Here is an 11751-nt window from a genome sequence, read left to right as displayed (position 1 = left end):
ATCTTTTTTCTTTTTTTTTAAAGATTTTATTTATTTATTTGACAGCGAGAGACACCACGAGAGAGGGAACACAAGCAGGGGTAGTGGGAGAGGGAGAAGCAGGCTTCCCACTGAGCAGGGAGCCCAATGCGGAGCTCGATCCCAGGACCTTGGGATCATGACCTAAGCCAAAGGCAGATGCTTATCAACTAAGCCACCCAGGGGCCCCTACATCTTTTTTTTTTTTTAATTTCATTTATTTGAGAGACCACAAGCATGAGTGGGGGGAGGGGCAGAGCTGAAGGCAGATGCTTAACCTACTGAGCCACCCAGGTGTCCCCATCATTACTTCTTTTGACTCCTTTGCCCAAGATGATGAAGTCACAATTTAATTCTGTTTTAATTATTGAGAGGCTTGGCAGTTACTCTGTTAATATACCTATATCCAAAATGACAGTTGGGGGCTCCTGGGTGGCTCAGTGGTTTAAAGCCTCTGCCTAGGGCTCAGGTCATGATCTCAGGGTCCTGGAATCGAGCCCCACATTGGGCTCTCTGCTCATCTGGGAGTTTGCTTATCCCTCTCTCTGCCTGCCTCTCTGCGTACTTATGATCTCTGTCTGTCAAATAAATAAAATAAAAATCTTAAACAAACTAACAAAATGACAGTCAGAAAAAGCAAAGGTTGAAATGTCACAGTATAAACGTAAGAGGTAAGAACCAAACTAATAAAGGAATGGTGTATGGGGTTTAGTCGGTGCAGACGTGGAGGATTGATTTGACCCGGCATGGTAAAACGGATTTTTATTACAATAAAAAAAAAAAATTAGGAATCCAATCTTCAGCTCCATTCCACACTAAAAAAAAAAAAAAAAAAAAAAGTGATTCAAGGCAGCTGTGATTTAATGCTACTTACATTGACAGTAAAACTCTTTATTAAAGTTAAAATAGCAGTAGAGTTGAAAGTCTGAGTTGCAGGGTCAGAGCCTCTCCTGCCTTGTACTATTTCTTCCAGTAGCTACTGAAGTGCCACCTTGCCCAGCTTAAAATGCTTCCCATTTTGTAAAGGGACTATTAACTGTTCTTTCTTTTTTTTTTTTTTTAGTATAGTTGACAAAAAATGTTACATTAGTTTCCTGTGTACATCATAGTGATTCAACTTTTTTTTTAAAGATTTTAGTTATTTATTTGACAGAGATCACAAGTAGGCAGAGAGGCAGGCAGAGAGAGAGAGAGAGAGGAGGAAACAGGCTCCCTGCCGAGCAGAGAGCCCGATGTGGGGCTGGATCCCAGGACTCTGAGACCATGACCTGAGCCGAAGGCAGCTGGTTACCCACTGAGCCAGCCAGGTGCCCCGATTTTATTTATTTTAGAACGAGAATGAGATCAAGCTGGGGAGAGGGAGGAGCGGACTCCCTGCTAAGCAGGGAGCCCCATGTGGGACTCCATCCCAGGACCCTGGGATCATGACCTGAGAGGCAGAGGCTTTAACCCACTGAGCCACCCAGGCGCCCAGTGATTCAACTATTAACATAAATTAATTTGAGCACCTGGATGCCTTAGTCACCTGGGCGTCTGCCTTCGGCTCAGGTCATGATCCTGGAGGCCCAGGATGGAGCCCACGTCAGGCTCCCTGGTCAGTGGGGAGTCTGTTTCTCCCTCTGACCCTCCCCCATCTCGTGTGTTCTCTCTCTCTCTCTCTCAAATAAATAAAATCTTTTTAAAAAATGTCTTTGAGCTAACGTATATTATCCCTAAATGGCATAATCCCATAGATAACCACATTCTTCCAGGTTACTACAAAGATGCTGATACCTTTACTAAATACTTTCAAAACAACACTCTCTCAAATGAAAATGGTTTTATATTCAAATTATAATTGAGAAGATGATAGAGGAAATATAAGTCATAACAAGTTAGGTTAGGATAAGAACAAATAGACATAACTCTGGAATTTTGTGTAAATAAGATAGATATTAACAGCTGTAAGACATGTAAGAAATACTTTGTAAAATCTATGTTTCTAAGTATAATGTATAATCTTAATCTTATTTCAATATTGTTTTACACTTCTTCTGAGTCAACCAGATGCCTCTGGTTTACACTTCCATCCCGATCCTTACTCTAAATCATCCTTCACTGAATCACCTTTTAAAGTTACAAGATAGGGCTTTTCCTCGTTCTCCCACTTTGTAGGTGAGAACACCTAGGAAATGAACCAGAACTGTGGGACTGAGCTCAAATCATGCTTAACATTGTGAGGAATGTTTGCCTGCCAAGCCATGTAACATGAGCTGAAAGTCTCTCCCCAGCTTCTTAAAGAAGTGAAAACATTTGGATTGCTTTTCTTAATTCTCATGATAGACACCAAATAAAAACAAGATGTCTTGGATTCCTTTCATTATGAACTGGAATAAAGGGAAATTTACTAAAAATTCTTTTTGAGAGCCTAGACTATTTTTGGAAAAACACTTTATGATAGATGTAGGGTTTTTAAAAAAAGATTTTATTTATTTATTTGAGAGAGCATAGAAGCGGGGGTGAGGGGGGAGGAAGGGGAGAGAAGAAGGAAAAAGTGGGGGGAAGGGGCAGAGGGACAAACAGACTTCCTGCTGAGCAAGGAGCCAGACTTGGGGCTTGATCCCAGGACCCTGAGATCATAACTTGAGCTCAACTGACTGAGCCACCCAGGTGCCCCATGATAGATGTAGATTAAGAATGATGTAACTGTGATGAACTGATCAGAAATTTGATAGGTCGTTTCTTCAGCAATAGCTTCACAGATCTGTCCCCTCATTTCCTGCTCAGGGTATCTCCTTGGTACCTAATGTGGTTCCTATCAGAAACAACTTCTTTGCCCCTTTCTCCACCTCTTCCTCCTTCTCCTCTCCCTCTTCTTCCTCCTCTTTCTTCTTCCTTTTTCCTTCTTCCTCTTCTTTCTTCTCCTCCTCCTTCTCCTGCTTCCCCTTCCCCCCACCCTCCTCATCCTTCCTTTTCTTAAGTAAGTTCTATGCCCAGTGTGGGGCTTGAACTCAATCCCAAGATCAAGAATTGCATGCTTTATCACCTGAGTCAGGCAGGTACCCTCCTACCCCAAACTTCTTTGGGGCTTCTACACTGCTGTTTCATAACCAAAGAGTTAGGCACTTTAATACATCGAAGTCCTTTGTGGTTTCCCCTTTTCTTTTGCAAAAGAGCTTAGGGGTAGAATGAAAAATGAAAAAATCAAATGTATATAGAATGTCTGAAGGCCACGTGGGTGGCTCAGTCATTGAGCATCTGCCTTCGACTCAGGTTATGATCCCAGGGTCCTGGGATGGAGCCCACATTGGGCTTCCTGCTCAGCAGGGAATCTGCTTCTCTCTCTCCCTCTGCTACTTCCCCCCACCCCTGCTTGTGCGCTCTCTCTTTCTCACAAATAAATAAAATCTTAAGGAGAAACAGAGGAAAAAGTCACCTTAAGGTCATATTTTTAAAAAAGATTTTATTTATTTACTTATTTGACAGAGAGAGCTCAAGCGGGGAGATTGGGGGAGAGAGAAGTAGGCTCCTGCCTGATGCAGGGCTTGATCCCAGGACCCTGGGATCATGACCCGAGCTGAAATCAAGAGCTGGATCCTTAATTGACTGAGCCACCCAGACGCCCCCTTACCAGGTAATTCTAACATCTGGATCATTTCTGTGTTGGTGTCGTCATTTGTTTTGACATCTTCCTAGTTCTTGGTATGACAACTTGTCTGCAACTGAAACCTGGAAATTTTGATATTGTGAGACTCTGGATCTTATTTAAATTTTGTATTTTAGGGGTGCCCGGGTGGCTCAGTGGGTTAAGCCTCTGCCTTTGGCTCAGGTCATGATCCCAGGGCCCTGGGATCGAGCCCCGCATAGGGTTTTCTGCTCAATGGGGAGCCTGGTTCCCCCTCTCTCTCTGCCTGCTGCTCTGCCTGCTTGTGAACTCTGTCAAATAAGTAAATAAAATCTTTAAAAATAAATAAATAAATTTTGTATTTTAGCAGACAACACTCAAACCTCTGACACCATGCCAGTGGGTGAAGAAGCATGCCACCATGTTATTGCCACATCCAGGGGGAAGTCCAGGCTTTTTACTCTTGCCCCTTTGACAGTGAGGAGAGGGGACTCAGTGCTTCTAGATTGGGTGGGCTTTCAGGCTGTCCACTAGGCCTGAAAATGGTGGCACATCTTGTAACTGCTTTCCACGTGGCTTCCGCCAACACCAAGAAGGGGGTGGCCTTGTTACTGCTGTGCTGTGCTGGGGGAGCTCGTTCTCCACCTGACCGCCTCTGACACCATCTGAGGGGGGAGGGGACTGGCACTTGATGTTGGTGGTGAGGAGTAGATATCTGAGCTCCCCATGTGCTTGTCACCGACCCCATAGTGGGCTGGGGTGGGGGGGTGAGCCGGGACGCGTCATTATAGCTTGGCAAGTGTGGAAGTGTAGGTTTTCTCATTGGCCTTTGCTGGGGAGATGGTGGTGTTGAATGGCTACTGTGTTGAAGTTTCCTTTTTTTTTTTTTTTTTAAAGACTTTATTTATTTGTCAGAGAGAGAGCATACAAGTAGGGGGAGTGGCAGGCAGAGGGAGAAACAGGCTCCCCACTGAGCCGAGAACCTGATGTGGGACTTAATCCCAGGACTCTAGGATCATGACCAGAGCCAAACGCAGGTGCTCAATGGACTGAGCCACCCAGGCATCCCAAATTTCTGTCTCACTAGGCTATTCCTTCCCTATTCCTTTACATAGAGAAAGGAGGCTTTTCTTGAGGTTTTAGTTTTGTCTGTGCCCATTGGTATTTCCAGGTTGCTGGCTTCTCTGGTATCCAGTTTGGGATATAGAAAACAAAAAGAAAACCCAAGGAACCAACCGGTGGGGTGCTGTTCTTGGAGCCCTAGATCCCTAGCCAGCTGGTCTACCAGTCTGTCTCTCTCCACCTCTCAGAGATATATATTCCCAAGGTTTTTAGTTAAGCTAAATGTGAAGAATAGGGGAAGGTGCTTCCCTCCCATCTTCCTGGAACTAAATCTAATATTTTTCATTTAAAATATGATACATGATATGATTCTATTTTTCTAAAATTATTTCTATCTGTCTATATATCTACCTAGAAAAATGATCATTTCTGGGTGGAAGAATTTCAAGTGATTTTTTTTGTAGTTTAAATTTTTAATATTGAGATACATTGTTTTTTCCAAAAGAATAGAGGCATTGTAAAAAAAAAAAAAAAAAGCCAGTGTGTGGCTTGGGGGAAGGTTGGGAGATGTTAATATCTCCCAGTAAAATGTCTACATTCTAGAAAACCCAGCAAATTTCCTTTCTGAAGAATTGTAATCAGTTTAAAAGGATTCTTTTCCAGGGTGCCCGGGTGGCTCAGTGGGTTAAAGCCTCTGTCTTCGGCTCAGGTCATGATCTCAGGGTCCTGGGATCGATCCCTGGCATCGAGCCCCCCATCGGGCTCTCTGCTCAGTAGGGAGCCTGCTTCCTCTTCTCTCTCTGCCTGCCTCTCTCTGTCAAATAAATAAGTAAAATCTTAAAAAAAAAAAAAAGGATTCTTTTCCTGTTGTCTACTAGTGTATTTTACCTTTCATCATCATTTGACAATTTGAATGTCCAGGAGGGACTATTTATTGGTTTAAAAAAACAGTTATTGGCTTTAAATTCATTGAGGAGTAGGGGTGTACGTACCCTGTTAATATTCAAAATATAAACGAAATTTTAGGCCAATGAGAAAAGCCTACATTGGCGTAAAAAACAAATCCTTCCATTGTGAATGCCATGGAGACGTTCTCTTTAAAGTGAACAATTTTGATTTAGGTACAATCAGCAAGTTATATTACATGAATGACATTTCAATTTGAAAAAAATTTTTGAATTCAAAAAAAATTTTGAATAACAAACTATGAATTGTCAAAAAGAAAAAGATATTCTTTATGAAATGATCCACCAAAAGGTTTGCTCTGCTCATCTTGTTAAAATGTTCTAACATAAACACACCAATTTATTTACAGTAAATTTGTAGACAACCTAGTATAAACTACGTTTGCCCATAAATGCATCTTTCCCCTCAGGCCAAAGAATATTTTTACTTGGAAGAAATGTGCTTTGGAGGACTCACTGGCTCCTAGAGTTGAGTCTCTGATTTCTTAAGAAATTTAGAACTCTGGAGTGGAAGGCCTCCTCTCTGGTGCTCTTGAATTCCAAGGAAACTGATTGCTACATATGGTTCTAATAAAGTTTTGCCCTAAACATCTGTGGGAAATCTGAGGGTAATCTTGCAGAGGGATATGAAATTTGCAGGGTCTGCTGGCTATTTCCCCTGAAGTGTTAGGTCCCCGTCTGGTAAATGAGGTGAATTCTTTGACGCTTTTTTCCTAAGGAGTCTGGAGAGCTCTAAGGATTGGTGAGAGAGGGCTGCCTTTCACTTTTCAAGCCCTGGTTTGAATCTAACCGGGGTTAACCTTGTGACCCCGAATTGTTTGTGTGAAACTAGGTGGTGATCTCAGTCTTGCCTTAAGGAATCGCCTTTTGCATAGAAATTGGCACTAATTGGTCTCCCTGTTGACAGGCTGAGCTGAAAGGCCATGATTGAGTAGGCAGTGAGAACAGAAACTAAATTGCCCCACCTCGGCTCAGCATGTTGGCTGGAGGATACAGGGCAGCTCCCCGTTCTACCCTCCTCCAGCAGCATCCAACATGGAAAGCAACAGAGTTGGCCCAAGGAGGCCCAAAGTCTTGCCGGTTGTGCTTGAAGAATGTTTTCCATATGAAAGGCCCTGTTCTGCAAAGGAGCCTTGGCCCGATGGGGCTCTAGACTGGGATTTTGCAAACTTTTTCTATAAAGGGCCAGAGAGGAAGTAGTTTTGGCTTCGCAGACCATACAGACTTTATGGCAAACACTCAGCTCGACTGAGAAAAGGAGCCACAGCTAACTGATACATGACTGAGTGTGCCCATCTTACCACTTAATGAGATGGACATGGAAAATTGAGTTTTATGTAATTTTCACATGTCAAGAAATAGTCTTCTTCTTCTTCTTTTTTTTTTCCAAGCATTTAAAAATGTAAAAATCATCCTTAGCTTATAGGCCATACAAAAACAGTCAGTGGCCAGATGTGTGGCCCACCACCTGTGGGGCCTCTGAGTCTGCGATCTCTGCTTTATTTTATTTTACTCTATTATTTTATTTTATTTTATTCATTTTTATGCCATATTTCTTTTTTAAGTATGGTTAACATACAGTATTACATTAGTTTCATTATGTTAGAATCGATATAATGATTCAACAATTCTATACGTTTCTTGGCGCTCATCGAGATATGTGTACTCTGGGGGCGCCTGGGTGGCTCCGTGCGCTAAGTGTCTGCCTTCCGCTCAGGTTATGATCCCAGAGTCCTGGGATCGAGCCCCACATCAGACTCCATGATCAGCAGGGAGTCTGCCTGTCTCTCTCCCACTCCCCCTGCTTGTGTTCCCTCTCTCGCTGTCTCTCTCTCTCTCTGTCAAATAAATAAATAAAATCTTAAAATAAATAAATAAAGGTAACACCAAGTGGTGCCAGGGTGGCTCAGTCCATTAAGTGTCTGACTCTTCATGACTCTTGGTTTCTGCTCAGGTTGTGATTTCAGGGTCCTGGGACGGATCCCTGCCATGAGAGTCGGCTTGAGATTCTCTCTATCCCTCTGCCCTTCCCTCCTCAAACAAATAAATAAAGATCCATTAAAAGGTAACAGATAAATCTATTCTCAGTGTGATTATTCATCCTAGTAAGAGGAGCAATGTCACAATCCTGAAAGCAAGACCAAGATGTGTAGCCGCCCATCTCTCTTTGAAGGCTCTCTAGCCTTCTCCCTGTTTTCCCAGTGCTATTCTTTTTCATTCCTGGATTGTTGGGAGGTTTTGTTTTTTTTTTTTTTTCCCTTTGGTGAATGGGAAAAGTATGATCCCAGAGTTTTTTGGAAAACAGAAATCTTTTTCCTTCGACGATGTTATTTTAAAATATTAATGTTTTGAAAAAAAATATTAATGTTTTGGGGTCTTGTTGTCAAGTATATTTTATAAGCACTCTGCTACCCAGATGTACCCTATTGTAGGAGGTGATGACTGAGGGTCAGTAATCATTTTTACTGAAGATCAGAAAAGAAAATCACCAAACAACTTACCCAACACACTGATGTTTCTTTTTAGAGGGTGGAAGTATTTTTTTTTTTAATTTTTTTTTTTTTTAAGATTTTATTTATTTATTTGCCAGAGAGAGAGAGAGAGAGAGCACAGGCAGACAGAATGGCAGGCAGAGGCAGAGGGAGAAGCAGGCTCCCTGATGAGCAAGGAGCCTGATGTGGGACTCGATCCCAGGACTCTGGGATCATGACCTGAGCCGAAGGCAGCTGCCTAACCAACTGAGCCACCCAGGCGTCCCTAGAGGGTGGAAGTATTTTAAGATCATATTCATTTCTTCATAAATCACACTCATGTATTCCTTTGTTTTTCCTTTTGTTCTTTGTGTCAAATACCCAGTCAGTGTTCAGATTTCTCATAAATTTTTTCCCATTTATTTTGTTCCAATTAGGTTCCAGATAAGGTCCACATTGACCATTGCATTAGTGGACATCTCATTCTTTTTACTTTATCTCTCCTCTTCTGCTTTTTCTCATCATAAATTTGTTATGAAGGCTCTAATTTTTTTGTAAAGACTATTTATTTGACAGGGAGAGAGAGATCACAAGTAGGCAGAGAGGCAGGCAGAGAGAGAGGAGGAAGCAGGCTCCCTGCCAAGCAGAGAGCCCTATGCAGGGCTCGATCCCAGGACCCTGAGATCATGACCTGAGCCGAAGGCAGAGGCTTAACCCACTGAGCCACCCAGGCGCCTCGTGAAGGCTCTGATGTTTTTGAAAAACACTAGATGGCAAGTTATCTGAGAGAATGGAAATATTTCCTCACGAACGGAAATGTTTCCTCCACGTGTCTTCCTCTTTACTACCCAAAGCGGCACCTCAATAAGTACTTTTTCTTATCATGTTACAGGTACTTCTATAAAGCCTCCTGTTTTATTTGGGTCCTCTGGAGAACGCTGAATGAACCACATCTGTGCATCCCAGACCAGCGTTGGTTGGCACCAACTTTAACGGCCTATCTTCCCTTATACACCGTGCTCCTTACCATCTTGTTCAGGGGGCTGTAATCTGGCTTTTGAGCCACACTATGGGGGGCACTCGAGAGGGTAGGCAGATGAATACCAGGTCATCTTGCATTCCCGTTAAGAGGCTTAAACAGCTTGGGGCACCTGGGTGGCTCAGTCAGTTGAGCGTCTGATTCTTGGTTTTGGCTCAGGTCATGATCTTAGCGTTGCAGGATCAAGCCCTGAGTCGGCTCTGGAGTCTGTTTGAGATTCTCTCTCCTCCTTCTGCCCTTCCCCTCTCTCTTTCTCAAAGTAATAAATAAATCTTAAAAAAGAAAAAAGAGAGGTGCTGGGTGTCTCAGTGGGTTAAAGCCTCTGCCTTCGGCTCAGGTCATGATCTCAGGTCCTGGAATCGAGCTGCGCATGGGGTTCTCTGCTCAGCGGGGAGCCTGCTTCCTCCTCTCTCTCTGCCTGCCTCTCTGCCTACGTGTGATCTCTGACTGTCAAATAAAATCTTTTTTTTAAATGAAGATTTTATTTATTTATTTGACAGCAGACTCCCCACTGAGCAGGAAGCCCGATGACGCGGGGCTCGATCCCAGGACCCCGGGATCATGACCTGAGCCGAAGGCAGAGGCTTTAACCCACTGAGCCACCCAGGTGCCCCTCAAATAAATAAACTCTTAAAAAAAAAAAAGGCTAAAACAATTGGTAACAGGTAGATTGTGAGAAGGGACAAAGCAACATTCCGTTTCCCAATCCAAGATCATTTCAGCATGTGAGGGAGATGCCGTAGCATCTTTACTCCCCTCCGTGCCCAGGAAAGCAGAGAAAAGAGACTCATGGCTATGGTGTAGGGGCCTCATTGGAAACAGAGTTCCTTTGAGATCTGGACATCTGGAGAGGGGCCAACTCATTTTTGGTGGGATTTGCATGTAAATAGTGGGATATGAGGCCCAGCTTTACAATCTGTGCTATAATCAAGCTGAAGAGAAGTGGTTTCTCCTTTAAAATCCTGAAACTGGGTTTGGCATCTTGCCATAGGCCTGCATACTTTATTCCTGTTTTTTGTGGGGTTTTGGGGGGGAAAGGAGGTTGTGTGTTTGTTTGTTTTTTTAGGTGTAGGGAAAATATGATTTTCCAGGTTTCAAATAAGAATTTTGCTGACTTGCTCTGATTCAGGGCACTTTGTTGCATGTCTTTTTGACAGACTGGTGTTGTGGCTTTCTTTCTGGGAGTAATTTTTTCCAGCTCTGAGACCTGCCCTCTGACCCGAAGTTGAATAGGGAAGTTAAATGATGGAGTCTCTTCATGTTGGTTAGAAAGCTTATTGGCTCTGATGACCCCAGTGCAGGAGAGCCAGCGGCCTTAACTTCTTTGAAACCAAAGATCATTGGGGACTTCTTCTCCCCCGTCCCCTGCCCCCGGTAAATTTTTGGCAAGTATAGAAAAGCTCAAAGAAAGAAAGAAAAATTACTTGTAATTCCACCATCTATAAATAATTTCTGTTAATGATAATATTCAAATTCCCCCTCCCCAAACAAAAATGGGATTATGGGGATGTTTTAAATGTTTCACAGTGGGGTGGGGCACTTGGGTGGCTCAGTGGGTTAAGCCTCTGCTTTCGGCTCAGGCCATGATTCCAGGGTCCTGGGATCGAGCCCTGAATCGGGCTCTCTGCTCAGCAGGGAGCCTGCTTCCTCCTCTCTCTCTGTCTCTCTGCCTGCCTCTCCCCCAATTTGAGATCTCTGTCTGTCAAATAAATAAATACAATCTTTAAAAAAAAATTAAAAAATAAATGCTTTACAGCTGTTAGTTCTTTTAACCAATAGGGAGGGGCAGAGTGCAGGGAGTTTGTATTGGCTGCTGACAGGGACCCTTCTTCACAAAACTTTGGTCAGGTTCCTCTAAGCCACCTCCCTCCCTCCCTCCCTCCCTTCCTTCCTCTCTCCCTCCTTCACTCTTCCTTCCTTTCCTTTTCTTCCTTTCCCTTCCCTTCCCTTCCCTTCCTTTCCCTTTTCTTTTCTTTCTTTTTGTGGGGCTCAAACTCAGGACCCTGAGATGAAGACGTAAACTGAGATCGAGAGTCAGATGCTTGGGGCGCCTGAGTGGCTCAGTCAGTTAAGCATCTGCCTTCGGCTCAGGTCATGGTCCCAGGATTCTGGAATCGAGTCCTGTATCTGGCTCTGTGCTCAGCAGGGAGTCTCCCTCTCACTCTCCCTCTGCTGCTCTCTCTCTCAGATAAATAAATGATTAAGAAAAAAACACCCTGGGCGCCTGGGTGGCTCAGTGGGTTAAAGCCTCTGCCTTCAGCCCAGGTCATGATCCCAGCATCCTGGGATCAAGTCCCGCATCTGGCTCTCTGCTCAGCAGGAAGCCTGCTTCCCCCTCTCTCTGCCTGCCTCTCTGCCTACTTGTAATCTCTATCAAATAAATTAAATAAATAAAAAATTAAAAAAAAACACCCTAACATTTATTAAAAAAAATAAAATAAAAAAACAAAGAGATGGCATTAAATGCTTTTCTCCTGTCCCTGCCTCCTTTTTTCTAGCCTTTGCCTCGACACAGTTGCTTTGCAAAGCTTCACATTTTTCTTTGAGAAATACAAACAAAAGTCTCCAGGATTTTTTTTTCTTTTTCTTCTG

This window comes from Lontra canadensis, unplaced genomic scaffold (assembly GCF_010015895.1).
Source record: "Lontra canadensis isolate GAN:19392208 unplaced genomic scaffold, GSC_riverotter_1.0 scaffold3, whole genome shotgun sequence".
Taxonomy (NCBI): domain Eukaryota; kingdom Metazoa; phylum Chordata; class Mammalia; order Carnivora; family Mustelidae; genus Lontra; species Lontra canadensis.
The sequence above is the reverse complement of the archived record's forward strand: the minus strand, read 5'-3'. Positions refer to the sequence as shown.